A 17,050-nucleotide genomic window follows, 5' to 3' on the forward strand; every position below is an offset into this window, starting at 1 on the left:
GATTACAGTTTGAATGGCTTCAAGATAATTGGTCTTAATTATTTCTAAGTCATTGGTAACTGCAGTGCAAACAAGCATTGTTCCGAAAAGGAAATAAATGGCTTTTGAGTTTCTTTTCTTAGAATACAAGTCAAAAAATTAGAGTGAAAACAAAAGCACATGACACCAAACTGTATGGTTTGCTAGTAGATTATAGGTTCCTATAGCTTAAATTATACAAACCACTATAAGCTATTAACTAGTGACAATCTCAGTTTCCCTTTTGTGTTAGTTGCAGTGTGTGATCCTTTCATTTAAAGTAAAGCCATGTGTCATAGTACCAGTTTATTAAGAAGTATGTTGTCTTTGCATATCTTTCTGCCAGGGTTGTACATACCACCCTCTCCCCCAAATTAGAACAAATACCAAGTTCTAATTATAACTTCCCTGGAACCTTTCAAATTGGCTCCTTTCTCTGAGTCTGTAATACATCTGTTATAACACAGGAACACTGTGTGTGCTATATAATTGTTTAAGAAGCTGTCTCTCCCTTCTCCCCCAACCGACTAAGTTGCTGTTAGCTTAGGATCAGGGATAATGTCTCATTCATTTTTTGCATTCTCCATTATACTGCTCCCTCAGTTGTAGCACATAATACGTATTGAATTGTTGCTAAAAGAATAAATGAATTTAAGCAGATAGTAGAAAGATTTGTTGATGAATTGACTTACCAACTTAGATTTAAAGATAAAATTTTAAAATCTAAAATCAGAGTAGATTAAAATTAGTACAGCCATAGATCTGGCACAGAACAAGCTATTCTCCAACTTGACTAATACTTGGGGCAGAAAGTGTGATACAGTAAACTGAACTGCCCCTAAATGCAAAGAAGAGATGTGTTTGTAGGCCAGTTCTGTTTTTTGTTTTCATTTTAATTAAACCTCGTATCATGCCTCAGGATGATACAAACTATCCAAAACTAATTGCACTGAGGACAGGTAGAACTGGAAGTGTTGAGGAACAGAAGTGAAGATGGGGAGAAAATTTCTAAACCTGTCTGTGCCCCACCTTGCAAAGAGCTTAGGAGAGTGCTTGGGGACTCAGGGCTTTAATTTTACAGGATGGAATGTGGTTCTTGTCATGCAGGGGCAGCCCATGTTCTAGAGCTTGATGTTTCAGCTTGGCACCTACCTATTTTATAGCAGTGTTTGAATCTACGTACTTGAATTTTTTGGATGAGAATACTTAAATTTTCCAAGATTTAAAAAATTTTGTTATGGCTTTTTTTTACTGGGTAAATTATTTGAAATGTGAAACATATTTTTTGAACTAAAGAGCTTTTGTCTCATGTTTAGAAAAAGCAACAATTTAAAAATGCATGCATAGTCCTATACCCTGCTGGTTTTTGCAGCCAGGAGTTATGAATACTTCTCTTCCTGGCACTGGAACCCTGGGCGGGGGGGTCTGGTGTAAGACTGGGACTTCTTGGTCCTTAGGGGGACATCTAAAGCCAATATATTCCTCCCAATCTTAATCAGCCTGCTTCTTGCCTTTGCCCCTCCTACCAGTCTCCATGTAGGTTCTTCTTTATATCTTTAGTTTTAGGAATTCTGTTCAGCTAGATTTCAGGTGTTCTGAATAATGATTGTTTTGTAGTTTAGTTGTAATTTTGATGTGGTTGTGGGAGGATTCCTATACTACATTTACGTATGCAGCCATCTTGACGGACAAGATCACAAAAGTAGTATTTTTAACAAAAGATTGCAAATCTGTCATGAATATTTTCATGTTGTATATTCATATTACATTTTATTTTTACTTGTTTTCTGTTCTGTTTTTGGATTTCTCCTCAAAGCAGAAATTATTTATGAATCCAGGTTTTGTTTGTTTGTTTGTTTTAAATATATATTTTTGTTGATTTCAGAGAGAGGAAGGGGGGGAGGGGGAGAGAGAGAGAAAAATCAATGATGAGAGTCACTGATCAGCTGCCTCCTGCATGCCCCCTATTGGGGATCGAGCCCGCAACCCGGGCATGTGCCCTGACCAGGAATCGAACTTCGATCTCCTGGATCCTAGGTCCAGTCTCAACCGCTGAGCCACGCCTACCAGGCTGAATCCAGGTTTTTTTAATAGCAGATATATATTATTCTTCATTTTCAATTGTTTTTTGTTTTGTCTTATTTTGTTTTTTCATGTAGTCTTTAAAACAGGTAGTTAATAAAACAGGTTGTTTTGGGAAGTATTATGCCATGGTAGGGTCAAAGCCACATATTGTTTTTTCACTTCAAGTTTGGCAACTTTCAGATACAATACAAGCTCACTAGTTTGGTTAATTTTTGTTTTAAATGGGGATCATGCCTAATCTTCAGACCTAATGATTTACTGAATTTTCGACCTCAGCTTTATTGGGCTTAATTTGTCAATCATTGTAGGTTATGTTTTTTTACTTTTTTTTAGTCCAAAAGAAAACCTATTAAACACTAACCATATTTCACTTATCCCCAGCCTTGCAAGCTTTTCTATAATTGCTCCCTCTTTAAGTCCTGGATTACCTCTTTTAACAAATAACCACCTATCAAATATTAACTAGGCAAAGGACAGTATTCATTTACCATCCATAATATTTTTTGAACTTGCCCTGTACTAGGTCCTGAGGGGCCCTGTCCTCCAGTTGCTCACAGCACGTGTAAGAGCTATACCAGAACAGGCGATCGTGAGTCAGTGTGTCCTGAGTGCTCTGTTGGAGGTAAGCCAGAGGGCTGTGGGATTTGAGGCTTTAAACTTCAAGGTGGAGGCTTTCCTTCACAAATCCATCTTTGCAAGGGAGGCAAAACCAAGGTGCTCCTAAATGGGAAATTACAGAATGTAGCCAGAGATGCCCGCAGACAAGTTTCATTTCACCAGCTTGACGAGGCTCTCATCTGAAGCATGAACACCGCAGGCAGCATTTTTATCATGGAGTTATCCATGTTGTATTATCACTTCCAAGAGCAATAATTTTGGTGGGGGGAAAGCTATGAAAGAATAAGAGCTGCTCTTTAGCTCTCCAAAGCTTTTGGGGCCATCTCTGACTGAGGTTTTTTAACTCCAGGATGGCAGGCTGTTCCGTGAAGATTACTCCTTCGTAGAACTCACACTCACCTCTTATCACCTCAGCTTTGGTTTGTTTTTGGTCCAGGCCTTTTTTCTCCTCTTGGGAGTTGCTCCCTCAGCTGCATCTTTTGTACTGTTTGGTTGTCCCACTACTATCTGGTTTTTCTTTAACCCAGAGCCTCTCCAACGGTGTAAAATTAGCCTATATGAAAATCACTTCTCTGCCTTTTTCTCTATTGGTATGAATCGTGTGACCTATCTGCTCATAGATGAGTCAGCATTCTCATCTGTGAAAGGAGCGTAACAGTGCTGCGAGAGAGAGTTGTCATGGGCGGTACAGGGGATAAGTATATAAAACACACAGAGGTCTGCCTTATTCCAGTGACACCTCAACTGCTTAGCAGCAGTCCCTTCTCTGAAACACAAAAGTCTTCACACAGTTGGCTTTTAATCTTTTCTTAATTTTATGCCTTTTAATATGCCCTGTGATCATCTCCCTGCCCCGTTTTTCTGGCTCTTTGCTTCCCTTTCTGGTGAGTGTTCAGCCATAGGGGTTTTTGCTACTTTGATTGTAACTGAATACCCATTACCCAGGCATGTCCATTCAGCAGACGTGGGTGGTTTCAGTATACTAGGCCTCGGATACAGAGGTGCTCCCATTCAAGTAGGCGAACCCATGGAAACAACCAGCTGGTATGAGGGGTTCCAGAATGCTATTGTTGAAAGCATTATGGAGACACAGATGAAAGGAGCTTTAACTTTTTTCGAAGTAGATCAGAAAAGTAGGTTAGATTTTTAACTGGTCGTTGAATTCTTACTTGGTGGATAAAAGGAAGATCTTGCTAGGCAACAGGAGCTGTTTATAAAGAGACAGGTGAAGATACAAGTATAAAGTATAAGTAGTCTCTATGAAGTCAAAAGTCTGTGCTTTTCTCCCTTGTTTATGAAAAGACAGGTATAAATACAAACTATATACGGTTTAGGTAGTCTTCAAAGTCTAGTCTCTGCTTTCCTCCCCTACCACCCCAGTTCTGTCATAGTGGAAGGCATAGTAGCCCTTTTTTTCAATGTAAAAGACTGCTTGTCTCAGTGAATAAAGAGTTCAGCTTCATTTGCTTTTGCTGTTACTCTCTTCACGTGTACAAAGTGAGTGAGGCTAGCACAGGAGCTTAGAAGCAACATGTGAGTGCACATGTTCTTGAACTGGGCCTCGTACTATCAGTTTTTCCTCCACTTCCTGTGTTTCTTTCCTTTGATCACTTTCTACATGCCAGGCACTTTGCAGTGGTTATCTCTTTTAATCCACACAGCTTTCTGAGTTAAGATTTTCCTTTTTTTTTTTTCCAGATGAGAACACCAAGAGTCAAAGGCGTTTTAAAAACCAAAACAAAAAAAGACTTGTTTAAGATGCATAGCCTGTAAGTGGGAGAGCTCTTCCTTGGAGCCAGCATTATCTCCAAAGCTTCAGTTCTTTTTATCCTAAAATGAACTGCAGAGCTGCTGCCTAAGAGCCTTAGACTAGGCCTAGCCGATAAATCACTGACCTGTTGGATGACTGGAACAGGCAGCCAAACTTTCTAAGTTGTATTTTCTTCACCTAAGAAGTGGAGTAATTGGAGCAGATGAGGCTACACTTCCTTTTAACTTTATTTTTTTCTTAGGCTCCCTCATCTATTTTGTGCAACCAAGTATAAGTTATGTGATGTAGTGGAGAATGTTCTAATGCACAGGTTGCAAAAACATGACTATTTGGAGGTGTTTTAAATCACTTTTAAATCAAAATAGTGATTGCCTCTGGGGAAGTGGGAGAACAGGTTGCCTGGGAGAAGGCAAGAGGGAACTTTCTGGGGTGAAGGTGATGTTCTATATCTTGATAGGAGTTTGGGTTATATAAATGTACACTTACATTTCTGCATTGTATTTAAATTTTACATCTAAAGAAAAAAGCCATAAACAAATATTGAACTCTAGATAATAATATGCATGCTGAAGTATTTGGGGGGGAAGTATACTGGTGTTTGTAATTTATTTTTAAATTCACTAAAAATAAGATAGATTAATGGATGGATAGAGGGATGGCTAGATGAAGAGATATGTGATAAAATATGCATAGTACATTAACATTGTACTAGGTTAATGGTAGCATCTAGGTAGTGCGTAATGGTTCTCACTGTAAAATTCTTTCAAATTTGTGGTATATTTGAAATTTGTAATAACATAAATACATATATAAAATTTTAAATATTATTATAATAAATTGTTGGAGAGAAAATCACTTTTCAACTGAATCGACAATTTCATATCAGCAGCCTTCTCTTCCTTGAAAGGTCTTTGTTAATGCTACCACAGGCTCTAGTTAGACTATCATGAGTGTAAGTGACCTAATTTAAACAGCTCAGAGAGATCTTTTCTTTCTTTAGCCAACCTGTAGGTTGAGAGGTTCCTTCCCTTAGACATTTCAAGCTAGTTTGAATGTCCCTCAGAGCTGAAGCTTGCCAAGCAAAGCTCATTCCTGTGGCTGTTAGAGTCATTGATAGTTATGTTTCTAGAAGTTAGTGTCACCATCAGCCAAAGATTAAACTTTTCCTCTGCTCTCCCTTGATCAGATGATGTTAAGGAAATAGCCCCTTTTTTTTTTGTTTTGTGCTTTGTTTTTAGTCTGTCACATGTTTGAGATGCCTTGTATTTCTTTAACAAACCACACTTGATGCTTTCACAGCACTTTAGTTGCAGACAACTTCTCATTGTGCTGGTTTGAGTTCTGGTACTTGAGAGCAGCTTCATTCTGAAGCTTGTGGAACGCCACTCTTGTACTTGGAGCAAACAGTTTTCCTTTCCTTCATTGGTTAAGCCCCAGCCCCTAGTGGTACCCAGAATGAGTCTCATCCAACTTGAGTTTGAGACTGTAAGACCATTACGAGTGCGTGAAACCTTGTATGGCAAAACGGGAGAGCAGTGAATTACGTTAGAATGATGAATTCAACCATGGGGATACTTAGTTGTATATAAAAAAACCACAGTAACATAGCTAAAATGTTTTGAATTATTTTGTTCTAAAAATGTCATTTTTCTCTAATTTTCACAATAATTAATCACAAGTCATTTTACATACTGAAAACAAGTTACATATTGTATGTTTCAAAATACAACAACAAAATGGCATTTTACAAGATTTAAATAAGTATTTGAAATAAAATTGGACTCGGAGGGCAGGAAGAGGGGAATAGTATACTTCTTGAGTTGCACATGAGCCATGCTATTATTTATGTTAAGCCTCTAGCACTCAGGAAAGGCATATTTTTATTTAAAATCCACAAAACTGATGGGGAGAGAGGAGGAGAATTTTGATTGCTTGAGAGTTACCCTAAAAGATTGGATCTGTAAATTTACATGAATCCCTGAAAAAGGCAGGTGTATGTGAGTGCCAAATAATGTCAGAACTAACCAAGAAAAACTTGCTTTTCTGCATGACTGTGGTGAAAGCATTGGTAACCAACAACTTTCACATTTACAAGGATTGTTTTAAGGGACTAACTACATATTGGGCAAGCCACTATGTAGTGCAAAAAGTATTGGCTGGACTTACCGTACTGGGGGCATGTGGATTCCTAAGAATGTCGCACCTTGTCTATGCCAATAAATCAGAGTGTCTATTCTTAATACTAAATCTGATATCATTGGCAGTTTTTCCTCTTTATTAGATGGGTGATACTCAGAAGGGAGAGTATTTTTTCATGTATTTTGCTCTTTCTGTGATTGGGGTGTTTTTATGTACTTTTTTTTCTTTTTTAAGCTATGAAATATTACTGGCAAGTCCCAAGAAAACTAGATCTGGATTTCATTTTGTCTCCTCAACTCTGTGTGATCTTGTGCACATTCCTGACATGTTACAAACAGCCTGTGTCTCTGAATGTGCAGTATCAGTTTTCAGTGGTGAAAGACCCAAAAGGAAACAGACCGATTCTTCCGTGCACAAACAGCTGGGCAGTTGTGGATGGAATTAATTGCTGATATATATTGGCTGTGTTTTTCTTCTCTTGTCATTTCCTTTGCAGCTGCGAAAGTGAAGTTTGACTTGAAAACAGACATTTCCAGCAGTGCAGATCCAAAAAGTATCAAGACGGGGTTCTTCAGATGTAATATCTAACTCTGCTGCCTTTGAGTTGCTGGGTTTGGGGAAGACAAACATGATTTATAATTACGTAGTATGGTTGAAAAAGTAATTAAATCAGGCATTCAAACTATGAAAGGAGTACTTTGGAATGGGCCAATTTATCTTATGGTAAGAGTGATGTCATAATTCAAAAGGCTAGATCAGTCAGCACCCCCTCTCTAGGATCCTAAAAGAGGGTGTTCTAGGCCATCTCTCAAAATATTGAAATGGTCAATACTCCAAACTGATGTATCGTTCTAATGTCAGGGAGTAGCTGTTGGTGAGGGTAATGTGACATATATCATTAAAAATAACATTTTCCTGGTTTTTCCCCCAAAGCCTTTTCTATTGTTTGTTTTAAATTCTATGTAATTATTATATATCATATTTTTTACATGCTTGGGTATTTCACCGAGAAACATTTTTTATTTCATGAGTTACAGAGTTCAGTTCAAATTAAATGTTGGTTGTGTTTTCTGAATGTGCATATTCAGAAAGTAGTATTGATTAAAATCACTTTGAATAATAATAGACGTTTGACAGTTTCAATAACTGATAAATTATTTTAGACACCATTAAAGATTTTTAGACATATATATCCTACTGAATATCTTATTTGGAAATAAATAAATAAAATTTTAAATCAAAACTCATGAAATTAATTTTAAAAGTGGGTGATTACAAAATTTTTCAGAGTATAGCATGCATATTAGTGTTTTTCATCAAAATAACTTTGGTGTTCATTTTAGTATTCTACCAAAGGAAGTCAATAAATCAGATCCCTTATTTTTTAAGGCAGTACTTACTAGTTAGTTGATAAGAAAATGTTTTTGTTTCCAATTGCCAGGAGAGGTAGGGTATTGGTAGAGAAGGGTAAGTAATGCTTATGTTCATGTTCAAGTCCCCTGTTTTGGCCAAATGGGCCAAAGTACAGTTCTAGAGTGAGCAGTGTTGCTGACACCTTGAGATCTGTTGAAGCTGCTGTTGCTAAACTTAGAAGTTGGCATGGTTGGACTTCCTTTGTAGTAATTCACTTCCACCTAACATTCTGTTTTGTTGGTTGAGCTGTGTGATCTACCTTGCATTTTATCTTTACTTTCTTCAAGAAAAAGAAATGAGTCTGTATTTCATTTCATAGCAGGAAAGCTGATCTACAAACATGAACTTTGCCTCTGTTTCTTTGAGGAGAATTAACCAATTAATTTTGACTCTGAGGCCCTGAAAAATGTTACGGCAATATTAACGTGCAGTTTGCTCTCACTGAAGTCTGCCTGGGTGTGTTGTTTCCCCCAGAGTGGGCTCCACCCTGCTCTAACCACACCAAGTGTGGATATCTCGCTGTTTAAAACAAAGTTCATTTTTAGGGCAGCATTGCATCAGAATTGCCACACAAAAACCAGCTGAAGAAATGAGCAGCAGCTTCAATTTTTTTTGTAAGTAATGGATTGTCTATTGTAATACTGATCTCGCACAGCTTAGAGGGAAGCATAGATAATATAGTTGGTTAATTCTGTGCCAGCTGTTAGTAAAGTGCAATATTCTTCTTGGGGAGGAGCCTGTAGCTTTATCGCTCAACTAAATTTTTTCCTATTCACTTGCCTGCTCTGTTTTTCTTAAGCAATTTACTGAATTGTGTTTGTTTTGGAATGACTCTGACTATTTAAGGAAAATACTAGTAGTCTCCTAAATGTGCTAATTATTTAACATAAAAATACATGAAGTAGTGTTTTGCACTGAATTTATTGGATGCATTAGCACAATCTGTCAGCACTGTATTTTGAGACATCATGGCATGAACTTTGTGTGTAAGAGGGGTTTATTGAATTAAAAAAAAGCAGCATCTAAAGAGCCTTTATTTCTGTCATAATGATGCTTTGTCCTGTTGCTGTTGGGTATTTGTCAGAAGAGTTGGGGAAGGCTGCAGCCCAAAGTTCTGTTCCATGCCTTGTCTGTGCCTCTGTGTTCTTTCTAGAGTTTGTGACGTGAACGGTAAGTTGAACTACAGGAGAATTATTGTTATTCAGCGAGGTTCACGTTCAGCATTTTTTTCTTTTCAAATGGGGAATCTGACTTTCCCCCCCTCAGGTATAGGGGTTCTCTTTCTGGCTGGTTTTTAAATGCCTGCGGGGTATTTAATTATGCACTGACCAAAGGGGACATGTTGGGAGAGGATGTGCTTCACAGTGTCTAAACTGACTGTTTTCTTCCTCCTGTGCCTGTTCATTGTGTACCCTTGTGGGCTAGACACACCCATTCCGTATGAGCAAGTTGAACCACTTGCCCCAGATAAAATCAGAGCCGAATGTTGAAATTAGTAGATTTCAGTAAAGCTTGCAGGGGTGAGATTGTGTCATCCTTCTTGGACTTGGACTTCTTAGCATTTCCTTGCTTCAGTTTCCTCTGTGTAACTTGGTAGTAATTGTGTTTAGCAGTTTTCTAACATCATAAGGATGTGAAAATAAAGTAAAATCATCATATCACAGAAAAAAGCACTAACTTGGGAATCAAGAGGCTATTTCTTTGGACACTAGTTTCTTTACCTTGTAATATTAGGAATTTGGGTTAGCTCTCTAAGATCTTTTCCAGCTTAGAATACCCTAATATTCTTTGTAAAGACACATTCCTATTCCAGAAATACTAAAAGGAATGTATTAGAATTGAGAAGAAATGTTTAGATACTAACCCAGAATCATTCTTATAAGTGACATGAAAACCAAAGCTTTGCTTTAAGTAAATTGTGTATATACACGTATCAGAAAATTTGGAAATTTACCTTTTAATACCAGAGCAATAAAATTAGCTATATAAATCATTTCCCCAACAAGAAAATAATTTTCAAGTTGAAACTAGGTGAACCTCATGTCACAAGTGTGTGTAGACATTTCATTAAACATTGTCTGTACTCCGTGTACAATTATTGGTTGTTTCACCTTGGATAAGAGGCTTTAAAACTTTTCTTTAAATGTGTTTTGCATGATGACCCAATACATACACACCACTTAATCTCTGGAATAAATTTCTCTTACAGCACAGAAAACACTGCTATTTTCTGCTCTATTTCCTTTTTTAAAATGTTGGTTTCCATCTACTGAGCTAGATTTTTACTGGCCCTTTGAACTCTAGGAGAATACAGTTACTCTTAGACTTTTGAAGCTGCTCCGGAGCAAAGTTTACCAACCAGTGTGCTGTTAAATATTGAAATTAGAAGATTTCCTAAAAGATTTTTTTGTAACTTTTGAAGAAAGTCAACAGTTAATATCCCCACTAATACTCTCATATTTTCCTTATAATAATTGTTTAATATAAAGAAAATGGAGTGAATTTTACTCTCCAAGCCCTGTAGAGCTGCTCCTAAGTCCCCTCCTAGTATGCTGTCCACATTTCGTCCTATTTATGCAGACTGTGTGAGTGAAAACTAAGACACATTCCACTACATGAAAGGAGCTGGGAAGTCTTTCCTAGAGAGTTAGATACAATGTGTCATGTAGGGTAGGTATCGAGTTTCAGACTCCCCAACAGTCCCCACCTTTACCCGCCTCACCAGAGTTTCTCCAGGGCTCTCACAAGTTCCCTTCTCTGCTTTAATAGCCTTCGAAAGACTATTAATTTATAACTTACAAAATGCGCATGGTAAAAAGGTGAAACAATACAAAAGGCATATGACAAAATGTCTCTTCCCTACCCTAATTCCTGAGCCATACTTCCAGGGTCTGGGGAGCAGTTTCTTTATTTTCCCAGAAAATCCCTATGAATGTGAGTGGACATCTTTTTTTTAATCCAAATAGAGTTATACTATGCATACCATCATGTATCTGCCTTATCCTTTTTAATGGCTGTGTAGTACTTCAGTGTATGGCTGGATATACTATAATTCATACATATTTTGATACCTGGATTATTTCCAAGTTTTTGCCTTTCTCCCCTATCAGGTATCTTTATGCTGTTAGTCTTCTCTCCCACTTCCATTTTGGGACAGAACCCAGAACCCAGGTGCTACAGGAAAGGGGTGATAGTACTGTGTGGAAGTGGAGAAACCCCTCACCAACTTCCCCTCCTCTGGCTAGAACGCCAAAGGTAGGCCCCACTGTCCCAGCCATTCACACATAGGTAAGCACTGCCCTTGGAGTCCTTTTTCAGCAGAGTAATAGGTAATGTTGGGTTCAGAGCTCAGTGACTTGAGTGTGAGATTATGGGCAGATGACCTAACCTCCTTGTTTACCATCTATAAAATGAGAGGCTGGGATAGATGAGTTCTAGTGTCCCTTCCAACTGTTAATATTTACCTAGTATTTTTGTTGGAATATCGATTTAAGCTATATAACCTAAATTATATGAAGCTTCTATTATTTAATTGAAAACATCTTTTGTATATATTGTGTGGTCTGTAATTTATTTGACTTGCTATATGACCTAAGCCATTGGAAAATTTAAGGGTGTAAAAAAAGGGAAGTTGAATACTATACTATATTTTATATAAACTCTCCTTTGTAAAATGTCAATTTTCAAAGCATAAAACCCATTCCAGAAGTAAAAGCAAATCCTTTTATCAAGCTTGAATACTTGAGAAGATTCCGAGTGAGGTGATGTTTGTTTTTAAAATGGACCCTTGTAATTTTCAGTGAATCTAACCATTCAAAGCTAATCCTAAGGCCTTTGAAACTTGGCTTCAGCCCCCTTGTTTAAATTGTTTTCACACTCTAGCCCTCTAATCCATCTCCTTGTTTCACTAAATGCTAAAATTGATATTGCTTGACATAAAGTTTTCTGATTTGGTGCTGAGGAAGCAGCCTTAGAGGTGAACTGTGTACCGTCGTCCTTGCCAGCAAAGTTATCAAGTTACACAGCGAAGTTATAAAGTGACAGAAGCGGGAATCTTTGCTGCATCACACATGGGTTATTTAGCATTGCCTGTTTCACAATTTGATTCTTGTAATTCTGTCAAATGACAGCTGTCCTGAAAGCAAAATGGTATAAGAACTTCAATGTTTGATTTGTGTAATTACAACAGGAACATAAAAAAGGCATTTTCTTGGCCTGGAGGTAGGGGATCTGTGTGTATTTGATGCTGGTTACCCTAGCTTCTTGGCAGGAGGCTTGGCATACTTTGAATAAATATACTTTTCTAAAACATGAGATATTATTTATTATCCAAGTAATGTTATATAATTATACTACTGGTATTCCATGTTAATTTTCATATAAATTATTTGATAAGTGGTTCACTTTATCAAAATGTATTGAGGACCTTCTAGGACCCAAGCACTGCATTAAATGGTGGGACTACCGAGATGACAGACACAATCTCACTGGAGTCTACTGAAGTGACAATTGTTCCTATTTCTTTCATTGATGGAGTTTTCTAATGTCCACTGGTAAGTGGAACTGGACAGAAAAAGTTCTTCAAATCTGAGTCTGTGAAAATAGATGAAAACAAAGCATATTTGCAGTTTTTAAAAAGAGGGTCTTTGTGTCTTGCTAGGGCACTGTCAGTTACTGTGCAGGCACATTCTTCAGTATGTGAGTCTACTGGTAAATCAGTTTCTCACTAATTAAATTTGAAATGAAATAAAGTTGTGATGCTTGGACTAATTGAGCCTCAATTTTAGCCTACTAAAATGTATCTGAGTTATAAAAACCTGTTGCAGTTATTGTGCCTCAGATAGTCTAATGACTTAAACAATTGCTTGTATGAAATTAACCTTGAAAGTGGTCACACTATGTCTTGATGACACATCCTGATACCTTCTTTGTCAAGTTACCCCATCCATTGTGATATTTATGACTAAGGAAATTCACTGTAGTTAGAAATATACAGGATACTGCTGTCTACAGGATGTTGAACAAACTGTCTAAAACATTTTAAATCATTTTAGAAAAACAGTCCTATGATAGCAAAATTAGTCAAATAGATTGTAGTTTGAGTTGAAGCAGAAAGCCATTTTAAACGGGGGGGAGGGAGAGGGAGAGGGAGAGAGAGAGAAGAAAAACTTCAATCGTTACTCTGGTCTGTTATGCAATCCCAGAAGGGACTGATGGAGCCCACCCAGCTCTTGGCTAGGGTCCCCCGTGACACACAGTGGGAGCTCACTTCCTGTCAGGAAACGCTGTTTTTCAATGTATTATCTTGTTGAGACAACGACAGTGAACAATAGGCTATTAATGTATTAGAACAACAAGTGTCATAACAGCCAATATTTGCTTTGTTTTGAGTGTTACATGTAAAAAAACAACAAAAAACTTTGGCTGGGCTTCAGAATATATTTTGTACCCTTGACCATCAGTGACTGCTGGACATAAAAGCCATGACCGTTAAAAAGAACAAAGAAGAAAAAGAGCTTTAATAATAGTGATGAACTTTTGCAAGCTTACTCTACACTCTTCCTGTCCACAGAGAGACAAGTATAAATTTAATAATTTCAAATACATCCGTTAGATATGAAGAATGTCCATTTAAAAGTCTGTTTTGAGCTTTGGAAGCCACAGCAAGAAACTGGCATAAAGAAAAAAAGCCTCCAACTCAAGTTTTTTTCTTATGAAATTGCAAACCCTCTTATGGGATATATCTCATTCAGTTTTGGATATTTATACTAAAAATAATTTGATACTACTGCTTATTTGGGGACTGACAGCTTTTTAAAAGCTGTTAATTTTCATAATGATTAGGAAGAAAACTCCATTTAAGGGGTAGTCAGTTAATATGAAGTCACTACTATAATTATGTGATAAGAGTACAGCCCGGCCGGCATGGCTCAGCGGTTGAGCATTGACCTAGGATCCAGGAGATCGAGGTTCTATTCCCGGTCAGGGCACATGCCCGAGCTTTGGGCTCTATCTGCAGTAGGGGGCGTGCAGGAGGCAGCCGATCAATGACTCTCTCATCACTGATGTTTCTGTCTCCTTCTCCCTTCCTCTCTTGAAATCAATAAAAAATATATATATATTTTAAAAAGTACAATAAAATTTCAGAGCTGGAAGGTAAACCTAGAGGTCATTGGGTCAAACCACCTCACTTCCTACATGAAGAACTGCAGACCTTACCTGTCCATTGAAATCTTCCTTTACTATCTTAATCTAAGATTCTGTTTATTATCAGCAGCTCTTAGAAATCTCATATTTATCTTTTTTGGTAGTTGTTATAAACTGGTTTTACTGTCAGTTATCTTTCCATGTGGTCATGTTTTAGTTCTCTCTTTGATTAAACTGGAAAGTCTTTAAGGGCAGGGCCTAGACCTGTGCCATATATTTCTTTATACCCTTCACGTTTGCTGTTTGGTGTTTGAATCAGTAGTATTTTGGGGTTATTTTAAGATGACATTTTTGTAGCATTATTTGTATCTGGTCTCAAAACACAGCAGTAAATATAGATTTTTTTAAATTGCTCTTTATACTTTTTAAAAAATTTCTTTTCAGTTAGCTTAAGACATTTTATATGCAGATCACAATATACTCAACCATCTTGGATACCTGGTCATTCTGATCAAACCATGATTAGCCCAGTTTTCAAGGTCTGCTCTAGTTTATTCGAGGACAAGTAGAGAATGGGGTATTATGAGTCAATTTAATAAACCTTTATTGAGTAACTTTAAGTGGACAGTAAATAAAGGGAAAAGATGATACTGGAGCAGACAGACATACTCAAATAATTTAAAAGCAACACAAACTATGGCAAAGTGCTTTGGGAACACCAAGGGGAGACAAAGGCTAATTCTGATGGAGGAGATTGGGGAAGCCATAATGGAAGGGCATGCTTTTGAATTAAGGCCTCCAAACGTGGGTTAAGATTTGGATGGATGAAGATGAGAGGGGAAAACAGTTCAACTGTGTGAGAAATGAGGTGAGCAAAGCCTCAATTGGAGAAATGGCTTTTTCATCCTGTTTCTAGAGCCTGAATTTTAGAAACTGTCAGGCTGATTCCTAAGTATTTTTGTAAAGATGGGACTCTAGGATGCTTTTTCTTTTTCCCATGAGGGAGGAACTAAGAAAATGATATTGTGGTAAAGTACAGTAGGTAGCTTTATGCTTCTCAGTTGTAACCATTGAACCTCAAGGCTTTTCGTATCCATACTACATTTTAGACTTTTGAAATAACACTTTCCACCACTTTACAACTCTGTAGCACCTTTTCCTGACAATAGAGATCAAAAGTAGACACAAAATATTTACCAAACTCTGGAGAGCTACATCAGTTACGAAGCTCCAGAAGACTGCTTTTTATTTGACAATAAAGTGCTTGATGTGGGCTTTAAGTCCAGCTAAATAAGCACTGTAGAACTAAGCTATGAGTCTAGTCTTTGTGAGCCTCAGAAAAACAGGACTCCTCGTGCAAGCTTGAGTTTAAAATATAGCAAGCAATTTTAAGTGGACCCTTCAGGCATGTGTGAGTGGGCACAAAAAGCTGAGTCATATAGTTTACTCTCTAGTGAATTACCACGAAAGCTTGGAAGAGAAGCATTCTCATTATTTAAAAATGGTACAAATGGACCTAAATTCTTATGGAAACACATTTTTTTAAAAATCTGTTTTGTTTCTTGTTAACCTTGAATGCATACCTACAAATCCCTTAAAATCAAGAAATTGGAGCTTGAGTCATTAGGTGCCTTTCTTTCTCATAAAAGTTAACATTTTATTTAATGTACTGTAGCTTCTGAAGTTAGTTTACTGCCAAAACCGTTAAAGGAATTTTTTAATGCAGTGTATGTTTTAAATCTTCTTTTACAATGACAGATCATACGATCTACATTCTATGTATTACATGCACTCTAGGTAATGGGAAAAGCCCCGAGTAAGATAAATTGAGGGCCTTAGGCAAGTCACATTTTCTTTTGGAACCTGTTTCTTCATTTGGAGAAACAAGGGATTAGGACTGGATGTAATAATATCTTCTATCCTATTATTCTCCAACACCTTTAAATTCTAAAGGTGCTATTTCTCTTTTGGTGCTAATTAGGTAATATTAGGGAAGGCAGTATTTATTTCTGAAGAGCTGATTTTGATTCCGCATAGGTGCGTTATCTGTCCACATTGTTATGATGGTAAAATGCCTCCTAAAATAGGTATTATTAGGATGGAAATTCCATTGGCACAGTATGTATATTAGTTCCCTAGGGCTATCATAGCAAAGTACCACAAAGTGAGTGGCTGAAAACAACAGAAACTTACTCTCTTACAGTTCTTGAGGCCAGAAGTAAAAATTCAGGGTGTCAGCAGGGTTGGTTTCTTCTGGGGTCTCTGAGGGAAAAGTTGTTCTCTGCCTCTCTCCTAGCTTCTGGTAGCTGCCAGCAATCCTTGGTGTACCTAGGCTTACAGATGCATCAGTTCAGTCTCTGCATCCATCATCACACAGCTCTTCTCCCTCTGTGTCTCCTCTGTGTCTCTGTATCACATCTTTCTCATTTTTCTCTTATAAAGACACTAGTCATTGTGTCCTAATCCAGTATGACCTCATCTTAATTTGATGACAAATTAAGACTATTTTCAAAAAGATCACATTCTGAGATAATGACATAAATTTTAAGGGATACTATTAAACTCAGTACAGTATGTAATGTTGAACTTCAGATCTAAAGATGATTCATTTGAAAAATCTAATTGCACACAAATGGTTTATTTGCTTGCTTTTACAAAAACAGATTTCCAAGGTTAATAAATATCTCTTTTCATGGACTTCCACTTAAAACTGTTATCAGATTTCTAAAATGACATATTATGACCAAGTATTTTTTAAAGTGATTTCCAAGCACTATTATCTGTGTTTAATAAGTTGCATTTTCGTGGCTCAATATTAGACTTTCCATGGGGAGATGCGGGGGGTGGGAGGAGGCACAG

The 17,050-nt window shown here is 37.3% G+C and overlaps 1 protein-coding gene across 10 annotated transcripts in view; it reads left to right on the top strand.

The window, feature by feature from the left end:
* The window catches only part of ADD3 (adducin 3), a 100,557-nt gene that overhangs the window by 43,425 nt on the left and 40,082 nt on the right, over positions 1–17,050 (top strand). For 2 of the 10 annotated variants that reach the window (XM_081158004.1, XM_081158011.1), the window contains exon 2: positions 2,627–2,725. The exons of 6 other annotated variants lie outside the window; for them this stretch is intronic. The gene's annotated coding sequence lies outside the window, so the exon portion shown is untranslated. Of the gene's footprint in view, positions 1–2,626; positions 2,726–8,257; positions 8,659–17,050 lie in introns of those variants that run through there. 2 more of the 10 variants (XM_081158009.1, XM_081158006.1) reach the window with 2 other exon arrangements.

The sequence above is a fragment of the Miniopterus schreibersii genome (assembly GCF_964146895.1).
Source record: "Miniopterus schreibersii genome assembly, chromosome: 14".
Lineage (NCBI taxonomy): Eukaryota > Metazoa > Chordata > Mammalia > Chiroptera > Miniopteridae > Miniopterus > Miniopterus schreibersii.